We start from the raw sequence: 24,085 nt of genomic DNA on the forward strand, positions 1-24,085 counted from the left end.
GGATCTTCCCGGACCAGGGCTCGAACCCATGTCCCCTGCATTGGCAGGCGGATTCTTAACCACTGCGCCACCAGGGAAGTCCAAGCCCATGTTTTAATGTGCCAGATTTTCTTAGAGCAGAGAACCCTAAATAACACTACTGTAAAGGACTTCTTTGATTGTGATGCACTAATAGCATAGAGTGTACAGTACCCAGCAGAGAGACAGTATAAAGCTTTGCCCCCTGGCACTGCAGAGAAGCACTGGACTAATCCCCCTATGCTCATCCCCCCTCACTGAAGGCCACCACCAGCAAGAATTGGAGCATCTGAAGGCCACGGGTTTTGCTAACCACGATGCCAATATCCAGATAGCAGGTGGAGACATCCACAATGCCCCTGACAGGCTGCCAGAGGTGCCAGAGGCCTGGGTCTCACCAGCTGACACCCACAATATTAAGGACCAATCATGAAATAACTATGGTTTTGAGAAAGAAAAGTCTTGGAAACAGTGAATATAAATGTCTCTCTCCAATTCAAATCTGTGGGGTCCTAGTTTTAATGTACTCTTTTTTATTTTATTTTATTTTTTACAATTAATTAATTTATTTTTTTGGCTGTTTTGGGTCTTCGTTTCCGTGCGAGGGCTTTCTCTAGTTGCGGTGAGTGGGGACCACTCTTCATCGCGGTGCGCGGGCCTCTCACTATCGCGGCCTCTCCCGTTGCGGAGCACAGGCTCCAGACGCACAGGCTCAGTAATTGTGGTTCACAGGCCTAGTTGCTCCGCGGCATGTGGGATCTTCCCGGACCAGGGCTCGAACCCGTGTCCCCTGCATTGGCAGGCGGATTCTCAACCACTGCGCCACCAGGGAAGCCCCTGGGGTCGTAGTTTTAAAACCCCTGCTTATTAGCTCAGAATTTGGATTCCATATAAGGAATGAAAATATTCAGCTCTCTGAAATTCGTTAGGTGGGGTCCTGGCCCAGGGCGTGCAAACACCCTTGTTCCTCCGTCCTGTGATGATTCTATGACGAGGGCTTCCTCGACGGGCATCGGTTTAGTTTCATTTTCCTGGAATCCTTCCTTTTTTTCCTCCAGAGAAAAACTTTTACTCTGTTAGGTTCCCTCTCTTGCCCCCCAGAAAATCCTTTTCTCCATTACTAACAAGGTTTTTTTTTTTCTAACAAACGAGACCTTATGAAGTGAACCCAACGTCCCTAAGGTTCAAATGACCTCCAGTTGCCAAATCCACTGGCACTTTTGCAGTTTCATCCTGCTCGGCCCTCGGCGGCATCTGGCACCCTGCGAGGTTCCTCTGTCTTCAACGGTCTGCTCGCTCGGCTCCCAGACAGCCTTCTGGTTCTCAGTTTCCCCATCGCTCCTTCACAAGGTTCCTCCTAGTTCTTCCTCCTTTACCTGCAATCACAGACACTTCTAAAGAGTCCCCCCTTCCTTCCTTCCCATTCGTCTTCCTATTCTACCAGCTTTTCCTCTGTCCTCCCATCCACGGCTTTATTACCTGTCAGTTAGCAATACGTACATTTATTCCTCCAAGTCAGTCTGTCTCCTGAAAACCCAAACTCGATACATTCCCCATCTTGCTACTGGAATTATTCTCTTTTAAAAAAAAAATGATCACACCTCTTCTCTTGAAACATATGATGACTCCTCTGCCTGGTGGACGAAGTCCAAGTATCCTAGTCCCACAGACAAAGCCTCTACAGTGTGTCCTTATATTCCTTCCTAGTCTCCATCCTTGCTGATCCTCACCCTAAAGCTTGCCCCATACCGCAGCAGGGACCCAGCAGCGCTCCTTCACTCCTCTGTGTCTTTGCTACGTTGACCATATTTACAGGATCAACAGTGTCAGGGCATAAAGCCTGATAAGCAGGTTCTTACCCAGGTAAAAAGACTCATCTGAAGTTCAGACTGTCTTAGGAAACAGAGACTGTTCCTGGCTCTGCCTACAGAGCTCTCTCCCCTCTTCATCTGTCATCTTAGAAAATGTCAACAACATCATGCACACATAGAATGTATCTGCAGAATCTTGGGTCGAGGAACCCCAATTCTAGACTCTCCACTCTGGGAGGAAGAATCTTCCCTAGTTATCTTCTCTAACCAACAAATTAGTTCCAGAAGTGGAGAGGAAGGAAAGAGACAGGCAGAGAAACACACAGACCAGTTGGATGAGCCTTGATAATCAAGGAAGTGACCTGCAGCCGGCAGAGGCTTCTCACACGTCCACAAGATAAATCTGACTTAATCAGTGAACAGTCCTTCTGCATCTTCTGCATTCCCATAGCATCTAGTTCATGCCTTGATCATAGCTCATAGTATACTAATCTGTCGTTTCTTGATTCTATGTCCATTTTCCCAATCCATCTGTGACCCCTAGCACAGAGCAGATGCTGATAAGAGAGTAACAAGCACACCCTTCAAGACCAGCAATTCCTTGCATACAATGAAGAAGCATCTTTAAGATTCTCTGCAATCATAGCAATGGCTATATTAAAACAGCACAATCTGGTCAAAGAAATTATGAATGCTGCTATAGACACATCCTGTGAAGTCTCTCTCATTAAACCAATATGTTCCAGAAACAATTCTCCAAATAACTTAAAGCAACCGTAATGGCGCAAGCTATTTGTGCTCGAAGATACAAGATTAAAAACTGGGTCAGAATGGCCATCATCAAAAAAATCTACAAACAATAAATGCTGGAGAGGGTGTGGAGAAAAGGGAACACTCTTGCACTGTAGGTGCGAATGTAAATTGATACAGCCACTATGGAGAACAGTATGGAGGTTCCTTAAAAAACTAAAAATAGAACTACCATACGACCCAGCAATCCCACTCCTGGGCATATACCCTGAGAAAACCATAATTCAAAAAGAGTCATGTACCACAGTGTTCATTGCAGCACTATTTACAGTATCCACGTCATGGAAGCAACCTACGTGTCCACTGACAGATGAATGGATGAAGAAGATGTGGCATATATATACAATGGAATATAATTCAGCCATATAAAGAAATGAAATTGAGTCATCTGTAGTGAGGTGGATGGACCTAGAGTCTGTCATACAGAGTGAAGTAAGTCAGAAAGAGAAAAACAAATACCGTATGCTAACACATATATATGGAATCTAAAAAAAAAAATGGTTCTGACAAACCTAGGGGCAGGACAGGAATAATGACACAGACATAGAGAATGGACTTGGGGACACGGGGAAGGGAAGGGTAAGCTGTGACCAAGTGAGAGAGTGGCGTGGACATATATACACTACCAAATGTAAAATAGATAGCCAGTGGGAAGCAGCCACATAGCACAGGGAGATCAGCTCGGTGCTTTGTGACCACCTAGAGGGGTGGGATAGGGAGGGTGGGAGGGAGACGCAAGATTGAGGAGATGTGGGGATATACGTATATGTATAGCTGACTTGCTTTGTTATAAAGCAGAAACTAACACACCATTGTAAAGCAATTATACTCCAATAAAGATGTTAAAAAAAAAACTTGACAAATACCGCCCTATGCAATTCCATCAGAAGCTCTTCTGCATTTTTTCAAAATCCACTAAGAACCAATGACATATGTTTGTCTTACAAATGGAAGTCTTGCCCCAGCAAACGATGCTGATTTTCTAGCTATAAGGGAGGAAATGCAGAGCCCGCAGGAGGTTAGGACATCTGTCCAAAATGCCAGGTGGTGCCCAAGAAAGTGCTGACAGGAATTTGCTTTCTGATTTTCACCTCTCTCAAATTCCTCTTTATATTCCTTTCCCGATATTTCACATTTATGCGAGTGCTTTCCCTGCAATTTAGGTCTTTATTTAGCTCACAAAGTAGGCTTTATACTAAGAAGGTAGACTATTCATCTTTTGGCGTCAGTACCGGTTGCCCTTAGTAACCACCACTTGAAGGGAAACCTTATTTTCATCTGGTGACTCGAAATAAGACTGAAGGGTCAACTGCAGAGCAATTGTGAAAGGCAGGTCTCAAACTGGCAAATCGCTCAGTACAAGCCCCTCTTTCATCTGGATCATTCCAAAGACACTGAGAGTTTTGTTCACAAATATTTCATAAATCACAGGGTTTAGACATTGGCTTCTAAACAATACTTGTAAAAATAGAACTACACAGTCCAACTTGAAATCTCATGATTATTGAGATTACGGAGAGAAACCATATAATTGACACAAGTCTAAGGCAAACAGAGAGATAGGTAAAAGGAATACATATTCATTTCAGATGTAGTATGTCAAGTACTCTGAAAATATACTCCTGTTGAATTTACTGATCTTTTAAAATTTGAGTTCAAGCTTCCAAGAACCTATGCTAAGAAGCAAAGCCAATTTGCTGTCTGTTATTAGTTTAGGCTAATAAAGTCAATGATAGAACAGCTAATGATTTTGGATATTTTTGAACCACTATTTGATATATGACAATTTTTACCTACTACTAAGGAAAAATAAGGGAGAAATGTAATTTTCACTCTTTGAAGCCCACTTATATCTAACTCATGTATAGTACTCTAAATGATATTTAATATATATCCTTCTTATGAGTCAAAGAATGAAAAGATAAAAATTTTTATTTTTATGCAAAATAAAAATAATAATAATACACTTCCATTATTGTGGCTTAAGAAATCTAAACCCTCAGGCTGTTTGGCTTTTTTGGCAAGAGGAAGATGCCTGGTCATTGCTAACATCAATGTTTTACACTGTTTAAGTGGATTCAATGCAACTATGTATGACAAGAAATTTTACTAGTGGTCTGTTCACAGACTAAATAGGACGCAAGCATATTTTATGAAACACAATTTAGCAGGGAGGTAAGGCAAAGAGCAAATGGGAACTAAGGCACAGAGAATTGGAAGCAGGTCAAAAATTCAGGGAAGCGACTTGTAAATATGATTATGATGATGAAGTTATACTAATCAGCATAAGAGTGTCTGTGTATTTCTGTATGGCAAAAGGATTCCATAGAAACAGCATGTTTCCCCACTTTTGCAAGCTTTTCCAGCTAAATTCTGAAATTCACATGTTACAAATTTAATCTTGTACTCTTTAACTCTTAATAACTCTTGAAATAGAAGCTAAATCAGTTACTGAAGCAGATACTGTCAACTTACTATCGAGTTTGGTTTTGTTTCTCATTTTTCCTTCAGCATTGAGGATGAATCAAAAATGGTTGTTTTCCTACTAGAGAATGGACTTGAGGATATGGGGAGGGGGAAGGGTAAGATGTGACAAAGTGAGAGAGTGGCATGGACATATATACACTACCAAATGTAAAATAGATAGCTAGTGGGAAGCAACCGCATAGCACAGGGAGATCAGCTCTGTGCTTTGTGACCACCTAGAGGGGTGGGAGAGGGAGGGTGGGAGGGAGGGAGATGCAAGAGGGAAGAGATATGGGAACATATGTATATGTATAACTGATTCACTTTGTTATAAAGCAGAAACTAACACACCATTGTAAAGCAATTCTACTCCAATAAAGATGCTTAAAAAAAAAAAAAGGTTGTTTTCCAAACTTAGGGTTACCAAAGGGGAAAGGCGGGGGAAGGAATAAATTAGGAGTTTGGGATTAACATATACGCACTACTATACATAAAATAGATAATCAACAAGGACCTACTGCATAGCACAGGGAACTCTACTCAGTACTCTGTAATGGCCTATATGGGAAAAGAATCTGAAAAAGAATGGATATATGTACATGTGTAACTGAATCACATTGCTATACACCTGAAACTAAGACAACATTGCAAATCAACTATACTCCAATATAAAATAAAATTTTAAAAAGACACAGAGAATAAAATAGTATTCATAGAGCAAAAATGGTTGTTTTCAACTAAAAAAGCTAAATATAATTAAACTACTTTAAAAATCCACGTAATGTCTTTGAATTGTAGTGCATTTCTTGTATGTGAACTTTTCCTCCACAACAATAACAGAAAACTTAATATAATTCACACAGATAAACAGTTTGCTCAATACTTCGTAAGCATGAGTACATATATGGTCTTTGAATTCTTATGTGAACACGACTTCTGAGCTACCACGAAGTCGGCCGCCTCTGACGTGTCTCTCTCCAAGGAGACGGCAGTCTCGTGGTGTGGACCTATAGCGGTGCGTTTTACTCTGTGGTCAAGGATGCTGGTCCAGACCCTTCACCCACCAGGATGCTCCGGGTCTTTCCGAGTGGACGCTCAGAGCCCTCGCCCGGCCTCCCTTGTGACAAACGGTGACGTCTGTGAGAGGCCTGGAGGAGCCCGGGGATATTGTCTGAGACTGAAGCGCATCCCTTCGCGCTGTCCTGCTGTTCCTGCGGGAAGGCCGACTCCATCCGCGGGGGAGCGGCCTCCTGACTTGAGGCCCGCTGGTCACTGCTTCCTTGTCACTCGTTCTGTCCCGATGGCTGACATCAGAAACCTCCACACATTTGCAAAGTTTGTATCCCAACCAGGGGACTCCAGGGGCTGTCTCTGTGAAGCTTACTTTAAACCGCAAAACAAACTGAATAAGAGACCGTCAGAAAATTAAGTTCCCAATTTCCAGAACCTCGAAGGAGCAAAAGATGTTTAATGACTCAATGTGACATTTTTAATAGTCAAAACCCTTCAATTGTTTTTATTGCTGCAATGCTTCTCTCATTCTAAAGAATTGTTTTCATTTTACGTGTGATCTATTTTGACATGGAATATTTCTGGAGGTGATAAGTATTTACTAAGCTTCTATTTTTGGCAATTCAGAGACAGTGAGAAAATATGCCAAGAGACCGAAATTTTTAAAAACTCACTTTTTTTCAATCACAGGAAAGTTTCACTGTTGTATACCATTGAAACAAGTTAGATGGATAAATATAATAAAATGTAAATATTTTAATAGATAAATATAATGCAATTTTAAGAAAGGGTTTGAAAGCATGTCGTTAAATGCGTTCTGGAAAACTTTTGTACTTTACTTGTTATGTATCATCATACCTCACTTATCCCCAGATAACTTATCTAGAAACTTCAAGTGTATTGAATGTCGCCGAAAATTAACCATAATTTTCATAACAGATCGGATGACAGATGTAGGAGGAACATCACACTGTTACAGGGCTCCTGTCACTTCTTTCAGGTGTAATTCTGACCAGCATCTTCACCTGTGTTCCCAAACCAGACACGGGAAGAAGAGCAAACGAGAAGGGGCAGAGAGAAAACATGCTGGAGGCAACCCTCAGATCCCAATCTGGACTTGGACAATGGAGAAGACAGAAAACTCTTAAAAGAGTGACCTTCGTGACCCAAGTCACCCGGGAGGTCCCAAATGGCCCCAGAAAGGTTCTGTGCTGTGCAAAAGACATTCTTGATGGTATTTCTGCAACCCTTTTTTATTGCCCTGTTTTCTTTTTCATTCTATGTGTTTATTTGGTTTAGGCCTGATGTATAAACAACCGGAATGGAGGAGGAACAATGTCGTATGCCAAGAAATGCAGCCCAGAGGGAAATGTTTTAAAGCACCATGTTGTGCAGAGGAACAGAGTGATGCCTGGAGTCTGATAATGACGGCCGGGGCAGAGGCAGGTCTGCTCAAAAAGACCCCGATGAAAGTTTTCGGAAGCTTTTACTGTCTGTCAGAGTGGACAGAGTTTCCCAGGCAACACAGTGAATTAAGTAACAGGCTGGGCAGAAACCTAAATGCTTTGTCACTGCAGCCTCTCAGCCTACTGTGTGGATGTGCCTTCAAGTGGGAGAGGGCCAGGGTCTCCTCTTTCAGGGACTCCAGGTGTCGGGGGAGCGGGGGATGTGGTCTCTGCTGATACAAAACAAGAGCTCCTGGACCTGACCGAGGAGCGAGGCTTGCCCACAACGGGCTGGAGGTCGGGGGCTGGGAGAACCACGGGAGCGGAGCCGACTTGCGGGAGTTGAGATCAGCATAGTCTGTGTGTTGACACAAACTCCCTAAGTCTCAGTTGCATTACTGGTAAAATAAAAGTACTAAAAGCTATCCTACTGGTAAGGTTTCCTCTGAGGACGAAAGTGATGATTTATGTGGATGTGTAAAAAAAAAAAAAAAAAGCTAGTTGTTAAGAACAATTATAAAACTAAACTCCAGGCACTGTAAATCTGAACGTTCTGACACAGTCACTCTGCTTATAAGTAGGTAAGTTAACTGGTAAGCAGGTACACAGGCGCCCTAACCGGGGGCAGTTCAGGGACAGCCAAGCCCTGTTAAGATAAGCCGGGCGACAGAAAAGGGGTGCCCATCCCACTGGAGCTTGTGTCAAGGTTCCCCTGGAGACCAGAGTCCAGGAGTGGATGGGATGTGTGGGGATTTCCCAGTCCTCTGACCACAGTTCTCTGACGATGGGGGTACCGAACGCCCGAGGAGGTCTGGAGGCAAAGCCTTGGCTTTAGCGTGAGGCCCACTTTTAGCACTTTCCATCTGTGTGACCTCGAATTGCCCTTCACTTCCCCACTTACAAGGCTGTGATAAAGACGCCCCACAGAACTGGTTGTAGAGTGGAATGCAAATCAAATCAAACATGGAGAATCAAGCGTCTTCCATCCACTGCATCAGGTCAAGGTGGACACTGTGAGGTCCCGGGTCAGGTACGGTTGGGGGCAGAGCAGTGCCTAGAGGGGCTGCACACTCAGAAGGGGCGGAGCTGGGGCATGTCGATGTGGGGCAGCCGTCAGCTCCTCCTGCTGCACAGAAACGACAGTCTCCTGGAGCTGGGGCCACGGCCTCTCCCTCCCCCTCCGTTCTCTTTGCCAAGGGTGAAAAATAAGCAGAAGTATCCCCCCAACAGTCCCTTTGCCCTCACCACCCTGGCATTCCACCAATAAAGAATCACCTGCATTCATAAGTACTTCCCAGCCCACCCCTTTCCTAATAGCAAAGTAAGAGGTACCAGGGGTCATTCACTCTCAGTGTGAATCAGTTCAAACAGCTTATTTTCACGGTTCCTTAAAGAGACAGGCAATTTAATGAACAGAGTAAAGTGGGGAGGGGGCCGTCTATGAGCAGTACCTTGGGGGCTGGGGCAATGTACGAGGGAGGGACTGTCCCAGCCAAGAGGGCACCGAAGGGAAGGGCGGTGAGCGGGGTGGAGGAAGCCAGGAGGGTCACATATTGGTGTGAAAAGAAAAAGAATGCAAGTCTTGTTTTGTAAACTGGAAATGATCAGAGAATCAGAGATAGCAGAGCCAGAAGTGTGGAAGACTGGGTCTTCTGGGGGCTTCAGAAACGAATGTCTGCAGGGCTCAGGCAGAGAATATCAATCAAGGAAATGGGAGGGATGTGACATAACAGCCACCAGAGGGAACTGTGGAGAGCCAGCAAGTGTGGCTTTCCTAGAGACAAGGTAATTAACCATAGTAATAACCCTGTGCTGGACAAAAGGATTTGGCTGTGGAGGGATCGGTCCAGCCCCTGCAATGTTACCAACGGAATTGCTAAGCATTAAAATATATGTAAAGAAATATTTTAGGATGTGACCTTGTACAGAAATAGCTCCATCAGGCTCTTTTCTCCAAGCACTTGCAAGTTGGGTCAGATTTGAAGATCTCGTAAGAAGTGGATTAGTTTCCGCTACTCCAGGAAACCCTCAAACCCAGGAGAACCCCAGGAGTTTCCCAGTTCTCCCTTCAGGTGAAAACTCCTTTCCTCCTCCAAGACAGCCCAGGAGCAAGTCCTGAGTACATTTAGAGTACATTCCTCAGAGGAAAATTAAAGCATTTCAGGGTGATTCTAGTATAAGTCAGAAGCGGGCACTGAAGTTATTGAAAGGGGAAGGTTCACGAGCTGATCCCATTAAAACTCTATTGAACCTTCTCCTGAAAAGCCTAAGGTCACAGCAGGAGGAATGACAGAGAAGAGCGTAGGGTCCAGAACACAAGCAGGTGAGACGGGTTTATTTGCGGCACACGTGCAGTGTCTGGATCTTCTGGGCCACAGGATCCACATTATCGTCAACATTATGGGTGTGTGACATAGTCTTAATATCAAACATTAATTACCCGTCTTTGACTAGTTCAAAGAGACAGGCTTTGGATTTGGTCCAGCCTGTGTCTGAATCCCACCTCCATCACTTATTAGTCACGGGACACAGGGACAATCACCCCACTGTTCAGTGTCACGCTTCCTCACCTGTAAAATGGTGATACTAAAACCTACTCTGGAGGTTGGGAAGTTAAGAGGTAAAATATAGATGCGAAGTACCCAGCAGATCGTAAGTATCTGCTGCCATGATCACGACTCATCCTTGTGATTTTATCGTTGTATCAGTCACAGACAAGTGCCGTCACCCAGCAAGCCCTCACGCCTGCTTCTCACCCCTCATGCTGGGGTTTCCCAAACACGCAGGACCTGCGTGTTCCCTGGAAGATCTGTGATCACCGCACAGCTCGCTCCACGCGCGTCGTGCTTCGCAGAAGCAAGTAACGGGATGAGCAAAGCTTCACCGCCAGTGCACATTTTTTTAATTCAAGCTCCTTGGTACACAATTAGTCAGTGGTATTTCTAGAAGCTTGTGATTGGCCATAAGTAATTGTAGTCTAGAGCTCTTTCTTCTATTGCCACTTGCTAAACAACCCACTTAAAGTATCAGATCACGAAACTCACTACAAATTGAAATTTATGTTTCCTTTTGGGTTATCTGGGAATAATCCAACAAAGACAATGAAGAGAACATAACGCTCATTTCTACTCTTGGTTTCATAATACTACACTGATGATTTTCAGACTTAATTTGGTGCACAACAATTAAAGGATATATTTCCTCTATATTTTTGTTAATGTGGATTTGGGGGGGGGGGGGCGGGTTCCAGCCAACGAATTTATACTACCGAACATCAGGCAAAGTAAGGAAAAGCAAAATTAGCCTACTGAGGTGTTTCCGTAAGAAAACAAATTCTCCTGTTCTCTACTGCCTGAATAATGGAAGTCAGGGTTTTTCTTTCTAAAGGCAACTTCTTGTCATAGACTGTGATTTTGTTACTATGAGAGCAAAGGCAAGAGTCTTAATTCTTGTCCAGTTGGAAACTAGCATGGATTGCATTCCGACTCCAGTCTTCAGATTTTTAGTATGAAAGACATATATGACCCAAACATCCATCAACTGACTGATAGATCAACAAAACGTCTATCCATACAGTGGAATATTATTCGGCAACAAAAAGGAATCAAGTACTAACTATGTCACACCACGGATGGACCTTGAAAACAGTATGTCAAATAAAAGAAGGCAGACACCAAAGGCCACATATTGTATAATTCCATTTATACTAAGTGTCCAGAATAAGCAAACCCACAGAGAGAGAAAGTGCATTGGAGGTGGCCCAGGGCTGCAGTGGTTGTGGAAGGGGTGGGGAGTGACTGCTAATGTGTGTGAGGTTTCTTTTTGGAAGGACAGAAATGTTTTGGAATTACATAGTGATGATGGTTGTACGACTCTGTGCATATACTAAAAACCAGTGAATTTTACACTTTAAAGGGATGAATTGTGTGGTATGTGAATTATATCTCAACACTCTACGTAGAAAATTCTTCTCTGTCATCGTCATCATATTCCAAAGCAGATGTTCACCGCAAGCCTACCTTGTGAGGTTCAGTGAATTCTGGAGTGACATTGCGTTAGCAAAACAAGTTTAGAAATCCTTGTATGTAAATCTCAAGTTCGTCTCCATAGTTTTATAAACAAAATTTCCTGCCAATTTTAAATTTTGAAAAAAATTGCCTTGGGTGATTCTTTCCTTTTATTGGCTCTTCTCATAGGATACAAGAAGTGCTTGCATTTCTTTTTTTGTTTGTTTTTGTTTTTGGAATGAAGTGGAGTCAAGATGGAATTAAGTAAGAATTATATTGTGCAGCTTCCTGAAAACAGCAGAAGATCAAATATAGAACATACCCAAAGTGGGAGAGAAATACTTACTTAATAGAGCACATTAATAAAAAAGACCTCACAACTTAAATGTTGTTCCAAAGACATCTTAAACACTTCCTGGGGCATCACACACACACATGTTGAGAAAAAGCCAAGTTTTATATTTTAGTCTTCTAGCAACTTAATGCAACGAAAATTTCCAGATAAACAGGAAGAAAAAGGTAATTTTCATTAAAAATGTACACATACATTATGATCGCTGTTCCTTTTTCTTTCTTTTTTTTATTGAAGTACAGTTGATTTACAATGTTGTGTTAATTTCTGCTGTATACAAAGGGATGCAGTTATACATATATACACATTCTTTTTCATATTCTTTTCCAGTATGGTTTATCCCAGGATACTGAATAGAGTTCCCTGTACTGTACAGTAGGACCTTGTTGTTTATTCATTCTCTATATACTAGTTTGCATCTGCTAATCCCAAACTCCCACTCCATCCCTCCCTCACCTTTTCCTTTAGTTCTTACTGTAATGCATTTAGAGGTGCCATTAACACAAGGTTTCACATATAGTGTGCAGGGACTTTTGGTGTTAAGAGGACAAGCCCTGGTGTCAGGCTGATTTGAATCCTGATGCCCCAACTTATGCCCTTGAGAAAGTCCCTTAATTTCTCTAGTCCTCAGTTTCTCCATCTGTGAAATGGGGATGGGGATAGAGGGTTGAGAGAATTCAACGTGACGATACCTTCAAAGCGCTTAACATGGTGCTGGGTTCAGGCTGAGCTGACGTGCTGGCGTCATCAGCCTCACCTTGCTTTCAGCGTTGCTTAATGCCCTTTTATAGGGCCATTTCTTATTCCAGTGACATTTCTGATAGAATCCCCAGACTTCAGCCAGAGAAGCAAGGACACCCACCCATTCAGCCCTACAGGGAGACACTTTCTTCTGTTTCCCTCAAAAATTCAAATTGTAATTCCAAGAAACCACTCATCCTTTTTGCTAACACAATTTCATAAAAGGTCTTTTTTTTTTCCCATAAACAAAGCCAAACATAATATATCTTGTTCATCTGATTCTACGCAGAATAGCTGTTATCTGAGCACTGCCTCATCACACACGACAATGGCAGTAATTACTAACCACCCGGAAAAAAAAAACACCTAAGGAAGACATGGGTCTCCATGCACGTAATGAAAAACAAAAAGAGGCAAACAAGGCTGCTTGTCCCACTTTGTGTGTCCGTGTCTGATTTACAGTTCAGCAGCCTTATAGCAAGTCTACAAGTCACTCTTAGGTACCCACTGTGTTTGGAACATGGTAGGTGCCCAGAATAAATTTCTTCTTCACTTGAATTCCCTTGTATTGTGCTGGGTGTCATAGATACAAACTATGGTTAAAACCTGGTCCCTTCTCTAAACCTTATTCTGAAACGTGCTGTGTCTTCAGGACAAAAAATAGGAAAGTGTTTCAATGACAAGGTAAGGTTTAGTCAAGGCAAGACAAGCATCAGTAAAATGTTCAAGCTGGATACATTTATTCTCTGTGACATCAGCCACAGATCCCATTCCAAGATAAATGCAAGTAGTTTAGAAAAGTTCATGGTGTGACCAACAGCAAGTAATCTTTACCACAAAATGCCTCCCTGCCAGAAAATTATTTGATGTTATCCTAATATAAACATCTTCATTCCTGAGGATCCCCAGTTTTCTGGGGACTATTCCACCTGTACCATTCCTGGAGAGCCTCTTATCAGGGGATCTTAAAGCTTAAGGCTGGTGCTGGTGATTCTGGAGGGCAGCATCTGAAAGGGAAACCAGTTACTGATGGGTCTGATGTTGAGTAACCCCACTGGCCTGTCACACGCCACAGCTGGGGAGCAGGGCCATGGAGGGTTCAGAGACTAGTGGGACGTGTGTGCACTGGATCCCGAGAACCAGGTTTCGGCTGACTCGTTGTTAAGGAGACAAAACCAACTGAGACTACAATTACTGAACTAATTTGATTTGGTAGCCCAAGGAGAGAAGCCTTAAACATATCAAAGCTTGTTATGGAAACACAGATACACACACCACACACACACACACACAAATCAAGCCAAAAACAAAGCTGAAAAGAAAAAATACTAACCAAAAAGCAATGGTACCCAACACCTGAGCACTCCCTGGTACCCAAATAACTGCTTTGGATTTAGGCCAACAAGAACTCCTAATCACTCCTAAATAAACTCCTAAATCACATGTGGTCCTATGTGATTCTCCATCAGGCTTCTGAATGAAAACAAAGTGAAAGATTTAGACACATCAATTTCATCTCCAAAGAAAGAGGTTTAGAAAGTCAGAATTTTATAAAGAATCAGGATAAATTTAGCGTAACAAAGATTTCACTCAGATGTTAAAGAAAATGTCAAATTTATGGGAAGACACAAAAACAGGATATTACGTTGAGTGATAGAAGTTTTTGAAAAGTCATGCTGGTCCATTAATGTCACAACTGCAATATAAAGAAAGAAATAGCAAAGCTTCTTTCTAATTACCAGAGTCTTATTCTCTATCATGGCCACACAGAGATCTTTATATTGTTTTTTAATCTAGGAAAGTTTGAGATGCTTACTCCAAAAATTCACTTTGCAAACTGGGGACGTGTTTAACCACCTGCTTCCCGGACTTGGCATAAAACAGAAATATGCTGGTCCCTCCTACGTCGTCGGTGACTGTGCTCTGACTCAGTGTAATTGAGTTTATAATGGAGTGAAATACTTTATAATGGGACTTTTATTCTATTATTCATGAGAGAGAAAAACAACATTTAAACCATCCAGGAAAAAAGAGGGAGAGGCACTTTTCCATATTTTGGACGTACTGCACCCCAACACTCTTCTCCTATCCCTAGCTCATAGGCTCGGAGGTGCCTCTGGGCTCAAGAGAAGAGCAGGGAATAACTAGTCCTTTCCACGGAGTCTAAATGGGATGGACTAAAGCAAGGCAGGTTAGTCAGGTCCCATCAGTAACCTCCAAAGTCAGAGGGTCTTTGTTAAGATTTAATGAAATCAGATCCTATAACAGTAGCTCCCATTTATGTAAACAGTTACATAAGGAGCAACACAGCTTCAAAATCAATAAGCGGCTCAGACTGGATATATTTTAAAAACAAAGGAAAGACTGTCCCAGTAAACTAGGTTAGAATGTCCGGCGAGTCACTCCCTCAATTCTAAAGTGGATCAATTCTTTGAAGCCACGGATATCATCTCATAACATCACGACCCTGCAAATTGATAATATAAGGCTACAGGAATATAAAACCCTAAGGCTTAGTTGTAAAGAATCTATGGTGGAACAAGGGAGATGGATTCCACAAAGGCAGAGTGTCACCGAGGGTCATTCTGGAAAAGTATGACACAGACCCTCAGAAGCTACCAGGAAATTTCACAGTTATTACCTCACCGGGAATTCTACCACTGTCCAGTCATTCAATCTGAACCACCGATGGTCAATGTCAGATGGCCGCCGTCTGTCTGAGTAGAAAGCAAGGCTGCAGGACCAAGTGGGAGCAGACAGGAGGGCCTGAATTGAGAATTGAATCAGTGGCCCACAGACTAAGACTGACTTTCCACAGCAGAATCAAAGGCACAGTGTTTTAACCTAGATATTACTTCAATTCCAAGATAAGTTCATACAACTCAGATCTCTTTCTCCAATTCTCCCTGGGAATTAAACTTTTAAACTTGTATGTGCACCAAATGACAATTTAATCATTTCCTTTAATGCCCTTGGATAAGAAGTATAATTCACTTGAAAATTTAACAAATAAGTTCATGATCAAGCTTTATGTGTCCTTAACAGTCTTTTAAAAGGTTTGTTTAGTTTGGGTTTGGGTTTTTGTCTCAGAAAGACCTGAGCAAACCAAAAAATTATTACTGGATTTTTTAAGGATTGAACTACAGTGTCTTACACAGCGAAAAATATAAAGTGCAACATAGAGAGAACTTTCTACAAAATAGTCCTTATGTAACAATCACTTAAAAAAAGAGCTCTAGAAGCATCCATGAAGTTACGCTTACACACATATTTACTCACTGATCAATAAAGAACATAGTGTTATGCTGTGAAGCAGAGGGCCGGAATTAGTTGATAGCAAAGCCTTAACTTAGATTGTCAAAAGACAAATGGCCACACCTACTTCTTACCTTGTTAAGGACCCCTGTTTAGCATCTCTTGAATACATCCTTCAACCCATCTAGTTAAGAAATTTAACTCTAATTATTATCAAGGCTTTGGGAAGCCTTGATAATAATCTCTCCTAAAATAATCTCTCCTAAAAAACAAAAGAAAACACTGGAGATGATAGATAGATGGGTAGATACATAAATATAGATAGACAGACACAGATAGATAGATAGATATAGATATGAAAATATAGCTACATAGATACCTAGACAGACAGATAGATAGATTTTCCTTCTCTTGTTTCCAAAAAGGATCCAGAGTGACACTTACTATTCATTGCATCATTTCAATGTTCACATCTTCGAAGTTAGCTTATAAGATAATGTTTCATTAGAATACAATAAATAATTTGTCAATCCCTGTCATGTCACATATTGTATGAAGACTGGTAGAAATTCTAGAAACAAAAAGCTGATTCACGTTAAGCTCTTCCTACAGCTGAAGTGGAGAACTGGTTTGTGAACATCTGGTTTGTTCTCATGCAGATGAAACTGCTTTGTCACTGCTTCTGCCGTCCAGAAAATAATGTCCAGTGGCTACTCAGGTGGCCCTCTCGAGTTATTGCCCCAAAGTAAAGGAATCAGAGGGCTGAACATCTGGATGAAGTTGTTACCAGGTAACCAACTTTCAAAGGCAGGAGATAAAGACTAGCAACGCTGACTTCCACAGTCTAAATGGACAGCAGGTGTGCCCTTCGCTAAGCCTACAGTAGCCTCACTTCCCATCCTCCGCCTCCCCCTCCTCTCACCCACCCCTCCTCCCCAAGGCTGGACCCTCCTCTGCCTGAGCCCCTCCCCCTCCAGGCTCCCTCCCCCGCCCCACTCTACCCCTTTTTCTCATCTTCTCCCCTAACTCCACCACTTTAAATGAATACAACCTCCCTTGGAAAGAAGTATGTTTTACTATTTACTGTCATCATTGAATACATTCTTTCCGATATTTTAAAAGAAAAACGGAACATTTGATTTTTCAAGGAGGGAAATACACTTGCTGTGTTGTGTATTCAACGTGTGACTTTCTGTGTTGGTTTATTTTTCTGTAGGTCAACAACCTTCACCAGGACAATCAGAAGTCCCCTTGTTCACCATCCCAACACCCGAGATTCACAGGGAGGCACACAGAACCCGAGCTCAGAGGGAGCCCTGGGTCTGGGGATCTGGGTCCCCGACTCCAAGGCAAGGTTAAGGGTCCCCAGCCAATGGGACAGCTGCCACAAAAGGGGTCCCACAGCCTCCCGGAAGCCGGTTCTACTTTGCAGTGACTCTCACTGTTGCATGGTTGTTTTGTGTAATTCGCCTAAATAGCTCATGCCTAACTTCCCCATTCTCACCGCTACCCACGCCCTGGAGGAGTCTTCACTGTTGCTTGGAGACAACTATCGGATTATCTACTGGCCTTCTCTTCCTCCTGCACAATCTCTACAAATCACTGAACCTTTTCACAAGTGCTTTTTCTTACTCCTATGACTTTTTAAAAATATTTATTTTCGGCTGTGTTGGGTCTTCATTGCTGCGTGCGGGCTTTCTCTAGTTGTGGTGAGCAGGGGCTACTCTTCCTTGCGGTGCGTGGGTTTCTCATTGCGGTGGCTTCTCTTGTTGCGGAGCACGGGCTCCAGGTGCACAGGCTTCAGTAGTTGTGGCTTGCGGGCTCTAGAGCGCAGGCTCAGTAGCTGTGGCGCATGGGCTTAGTTGCCCCGCGGCATGTGGGATCTTCCCGGACGAGGGCTCGAACCTGTGTCCCCTGCACTGGCAGGTGGATTCTTAACCACTGCACTACCAGGGAAGTCCCTCCTATGACCTTTTTTTTTTTTTTTTTAAAAACATCTTTACTGAAGTATAATTGCTTTACAATGGTGTGTTAGTTTCTGCTTTATAACAAAGTGAATCAGTTATACATATGTTCCCACATCTCTTCCCTCTTGCATCTCCCTCCCTCCCACCCTCCCTACCTCCTATGACTTTTTGACTGTAATGCTAATACCTCTAGACTTTCACTACCTTTAACTATGAAACAAAAAAGTGATAAATATTAGAAAATAATCACTATTATAGAAACGAAATAGTGAGGGAAATAAATGTAATGCTTTACAAAGCCCTCTCTTGGGCCAGATGTGTTCCGACGCTGACAAATCTGCAGGGTAGGTCTTGCACGGTGTATTGCTCCTGTTTTCCTCAGATGAGGAAACCAAAGCCCCAGGTGGTTGTCACTTTCCAAAGAATGTGCAGCCATGTAGTGCCAAAGACTGACCTAGAACGTGGGACTTCTGACACCTAAACTCTTACACTTTTTATTACTAAAAATGCTAGGCTGCCTATTCGTGCCAAAGCCTGTGATACACTCTTAGGGAATCTTTGGTCTTTCTTTCGTTAAAAATATTACTAGACATGTAAACATACATATATTTACACTTTACAATGTATATATCTCTATGTATGTCTGTATCTATATATTTATATATCACCACAAAGAAATATTTCCTGCTAAGGATCTGAGTGCCCACGTGTTCTGCCATCATGGATTGGGTTGTGAGGAAGCTTGTTGTCATGGTTACTTTGATAATCCCCATACACTTTATGTATAAAGGGGAAATTACTATATATTGTATGAAATTGATGCTATATCTTGAGTAAATAATATTAGAAAATTTACACCCAAGAGGCAGCCCAATTCTAAACTGATGAATAAAAATGTGCTCACTCTCATTATCTTGTCTCTCTCGAAAACAAAAGTCAAGAACACAGAGATATGACATTTGGAGATAAGGTTCAAGACCAGCTGAGTAATCCCAGCTACAGAGACTATCTAAACACTGGTGACAAAACTATGAGAAACGCTTCTGACTATTCTGACAGTAAACATGTCTAAGCCTCAGCCCTGCAGGACCTCACTGTGGATTCCACTTGAAACTCAACGGCATCCCTCCTCCTCTCAGAACTGACTCACTCAGCTTTCTCAGCGTAAACATGGTCCGCTTGTGCAGACTGAATGCTGTGTCTCCCTTAAATTCATCTGTTGAAGACCCCATCCTCAACGTGACTATTATTTGGAGACAGGGTCTTTACAGGGGGAGTTAAAGTTAAGACAGATTCCTGGACCCAGAAGTGGGTGCTACTGTAACAAATACCTAAAAATGTGGAGGCAGCTTTGGACCTGGGTGACAGGTAGAGGCTGAAAGAGTTTTTGAGTGCAGGCTAGAGAAATTCATGATGGCCATCAGTGGACCGTTGGTACAACTTGTGGTGTTAAAGGTAATTCCGGTGGGAGCTCGGAAAGAAAAGAGGAGAACTAGAAGGCAAGCTTTCATCTTCTTAGGGGATACATATCATCACGAACAGAATGTTGGTGGAAATAGGGATGTTAAAGGCCACTTTGGTGAGGGCTCAAACAGAAATGAGGGACAGGTTATTGGAAACTGGAAAAACGGCACCCTTGTTATAAAGCGGCAGAGAACACGGCTGAACTACAATCTAGTGTTTTGTGAAAAGGTAGAATTTGTGATTCATGAGGCTGGATAGTTAACAGAAGAGATTTTTTCTTTTTATAAATTTATTTATTTATTTTCGGCTGCATTGGGTCTTCGTTGCTGCGCGCGGGCTTTCTCTAGTTGCGGCGAGCAGGGGCTACTCTTCGTTGTTGCGCTTGGGCTTCTCATTGCGGTGGCTTCCCTCATTGCAGAGCACGGGCTCTAGCGCAGGGGCTTCAGTAGTTGTGGCGCACGGGCTTAGCTGCTCCGCGGCATGTGGGATCTTCCCGGACCAGGGCTCGAACCCGTGTCCCCTGCATTGGCAAGCGGATTCGTAACCACTGTGCCACCAAGGAAGCCCAACAGAAGAGATTTTTAAGCAAAGTATTGAAGGCGTGGCTTGGATCCTTCTGATTGCTTATAGCAAAATGTGAGAGGAGAGATGAACCCGAAGAAAGAACTGTTAGGTGGAAAGGAAGATCTGGAGGTTTGGAAAATTCTCAGCCTATCCAAGGAAACACTAGAGGTGTGGCACTTTTAGTGTGTCTGTCGGGAGACAGATAGGTTTCCAGCTGGAGAGGAATTTTGCCTCCAGATGAACCGTACTTTGAATCCTGCCCATATCTGACTTAGGCGATACATAGATGGGACTTTGGATTTCAGACTTAAAAGTTGGTTCTGGTCCAAGTGAGGACTTTTGAGACTGTTGGGACAGAATGAATGTATTTTGTAATAAGAGAAGGACATGAAGTTGGGAGGGCCAGGGGTGGAATGTTATGGACTGAATGTTTGTGTCCCCCCAAATTCATAAGTTGAAGCCCCAGCTCCCAGATTGTATCTGAAGACAGGGCCTCTATGGAGGTAGTAATGTTGAACAAGGTCATAAAAGTAGAGCCCTGATCTGGCAGAGTTAAAGTCTTTATTGCAGCACTACTTACAATAGTGAAGACTTGGAAGCAAACTAAGTGTCCATCGACAGTTGAATGGATAAAGAAGATGTAGTATGTATATACAATGGAATACTACTCAGCCATAGAAAAGAATGAAATCATGTCATTTGTAGCAACATGGATGGACCTAGAGACTATCATACTAAGTGCAGTAAGTCAGAAAGAGAAAGACAAATATCATATGGTTTATCGCTTATATGTGGAATTTAAAAAAATGATACAAATGAACTTATTTACAAAATGGACATAGATCACAGACATAGAAAACAAACTTATGATTACCAAGGGGGAAATGGGGGGGGATAAATTAAGAGTTTGGGATTAACCTATACACACTGCTATATATAAAAGAGCTAAATAACAAGGACCTACTGTAGAGCACAGGGAACTCTACTCAATATTTTGTAATAACCTATAAGGGAAAATAATCTGAAAAAGAACATATATATTATAGGTATGTGTAGCTGGATATATATGTATGTATAACTGAATCACGGTGCTGTATACCTGAAACTAACACAACATTGCAAATCTACTATACTTCAATTAAAAATAAAGATCATATCGTCTGCAAATAGAGATAATTTTACTTCTCCTCCTCTCCCCAAAAAAAGAGACAAGAGGGAGTCCCTGGTCTCTGCCCTGAGGATGCAGTGAGAAGACGGCCAGCTCCAACCAGGAAGAGGGCTCCCGCCAGGAACCCGACTGGCCAGCACCTGATCTGGGACTTCCAGCCCCCAGACCTGTCAGAAAATTCATTTCTATGGTTTTATCCACCCAGTCTATGGGACTTCCGAGCTGATGAAAACAGCCAGGAACTGCCTGGGGTAACATAAGGAACACTCTCTGCTTCCACAAATGGGGCGCCTCTTAGTCCCAAGTACCTGCACTTCCTTGCCATTCTTTATGCTGGTCTCTGAGCCTGGAATCCTTCTCCTCTATCTTCTGTCAAGATTCAATCTATTCTTCAAGTTCTAAATGTTATTACTCACAGAAAGCTTTTCTAAACCTACCATGCCCAACAGACAAACACACGTGCGTGCACGCACACACACACACACACGCTCGCGCCCACACACGCAGCCCCAAAAGGCCGTCATCTCTGCCTCTTCCGTGTCAGCTCTCAAGCCACTTGCTTAATTTACTTCATTGCTCTCACCAAACTATAATTCTTTGGGCCAAGAGACTGTGTTTACCCATCACCCTATCTTCTGCAGTGTTCAGCTACATAGTGGGTACTCAGGAATTGTGTTTAGTCCCTGCAACTGAACTGTACTTATGTGAACTGTCAGGTTTCCTTTTTAAAGAATAGCTTATAAAATTTTGCATTCGTTCTAGACTTACGAAGAAGCAAAAATAGTACACAGAGTTCCTATATACCCTTCACCCGGCCTCCTCAGTGGCAGCGTCCCATGTAAACAGCACATTTATCAAAATCAAGAAATTAATACTAGTACAGTCTTATAAATTAAACTGCAGTTGTTTGATTGTTTGTTTTTAATTTCACCAGTTTTTCCTCTAATGTCTTAATTCTTTTTCAGGTTCAAACCAAGATCCCACATTGCATTTACTTGTTCTATCTTCTTAGCCCCCTTCAACCTGGGACAGTTTTTCCTTCCCTTTCATGACCTTGGAACTTTTGAAGATTATTGGTCAATTCTTTTGTAGACTATTCCTCGAGTTGGGTTTTCACAATATATTCTTTTTGTTAGATTGAAGTTATGCATTATTAACATGAAAGCCATCATACAAGGATATGTAATTTTAGTATCCTATTAGCATCCTTTTGGGAAACATGACACATATATCTTATTACTGCTGATGTTAGCCTTGATCATTTGGTTAAAGTGGTGTCTTCTGGGTTTCTCCACTATAAAGTGACTATGTTTTAATACCTTTTGGGGGGGAAAACTTTGACACTATTCAAACATCCTGCTTCTCCTCCAACTTTCATTTACTCCTTTTAGCATCCACTGGCAGATCCTGCTAGAAACAATTGTTTCTGTAGCGTTCACCTAATGGTAATTTTAAATTTTCCTCATTCTTTTGATCTGTCAAGCTTCAAAACAAACTGATCAACTGCATTCCTCTGCAGAGGCACAAAAGGCAAAGTCCTGAGTGTCCCTGCATATGGAAGTAAGGGATGAAGTCAAATAAAAGGTCTAAGGGCTCAACACAAGTACAATAGGGGCTTATGGGCATCCACATCCAGAGCGGGGAAAGATACCAGGCATAAGTAGCTTTGGCGGCTGCTTTAATTTGATACATCAAGCCCATCACACTCCTTTACTCTTCGTTTCATGGTAGGACCCCATTTTTGAGCTGAGTTAGCCTGAAGGCTTGTTGTGAATGCAACTGAAAACAGGTGGAGGGAGAGGGGGAGAAAAGGCATCAGACATCTTTCTCACCAGTAGCTGTTTCCTCTTTGAAAAAACACAGTATTTCATTAGTTTCTTAATGAATATTTGCTAATGTTACAGCAGCACACATCTTTTTAAAGTTTTCTTAATTGATTTGTTTGGTGATTGATCTTGGTCAATATTTTAGAAATGTTTATCGTGGTGTATCTATAAACAATGAAACATAAAATTGTGGAAGATGAGAACAGTAACCTAAAAATTGTACATTTAGTTCACCATCATATTACGACTTTACCTGATACTTTTCTTTTTGGACTTTCTGCTACTTTATTGTGAATTTTACAATAATGCATTTTAAAAGTTTTAAGCATAAATGTTCATAATAAAATAATTATAAGGAAGTTATTGTAGTTATTAAAATAAGTATGTCTCATGTTCTCATGTTAACATTTAATAAATCTATATTTCAGATCACCTTCTAGTATATTTTGTAAATATTTAGAACATTTTCATACACATGTATAATTTCAGTATTTCGTTATGTCAAAGAAATTAAATACTTTTTAAAGGCATAAATAAGATTTAAACTTATGTATCTAAATTGATTCAAAATAAGAGGAAATCACTTATCAGCCTATTAAATTTGGTGAAAAGTATTAAATTCTCCTTCATTTTTAAATGATTCTGTTTTACAACACTGACACTCATGACTTGATAATATCTTGATAATATCTTCTTGATAATATCAAGAAGTTAAGGCTTGGCTTCCCCACGAATCAATAAGTAAATTTATTTCATTTGTTATACTCTCTTTATAGACTGATCAAATGAATAAATACAAGTTTAGAGGTAGAATTTTTTAATAATGACATTAAAGGCCTTTGATTCACAATATATGGCTCTATTTCTTTTTTTTATTGTTATTAACTTCTGAAAAATGAATGATATTTAATTTTATTTTTTAAAGCATAGAAATAATCTCATCAAATCCTTGAAGATTCTCATGTATATGAGGTGCAATCATATCAGAAGCTGTAAAATTGTTTATTGTACTCCTACGGCTGACCCCATTTATGGAACTCCTGATTTGGAATCGTTTCCTTTTATTTTGATTATGGAGACAAAGATGAAGTCATTAGAAGCCAGGAGTAGTGAGAAATTTGGAAGGTGGGTGACAGGTTTGGGGTTTCATTCATGACCAGAAGCCAAATGATGACTGAAA

General features: G+C 41.7%; 1 protein-coding gene across 4 annotated transcripts in view; it reads right to left on the reverse strand.

The window, feature by feature from the left end:
- Window positions 1-24,085, reverse strand: part of KCNQ5 (potassium voltage-gated channel subfamily Q member 5) — a 567,853-nt gene that overhangs the window by 497,470 nt on the left and 46,298 nt on the right. The gene's annotated exons all lie outside the window — the stretch shown is intronic.

Source organism: Balaenoptera physalus (genome assembly GCF_965194825.1).
Source record: "Balaenoptera physalus genome assembly, chromosome: 9".
Lineage (NCBI taxonomy): Eukaryota > Metazoa > Chordata > Mammalia > Artiodactyla > Balaenopteridae > Balaenoptera > Balaenoptera physalus.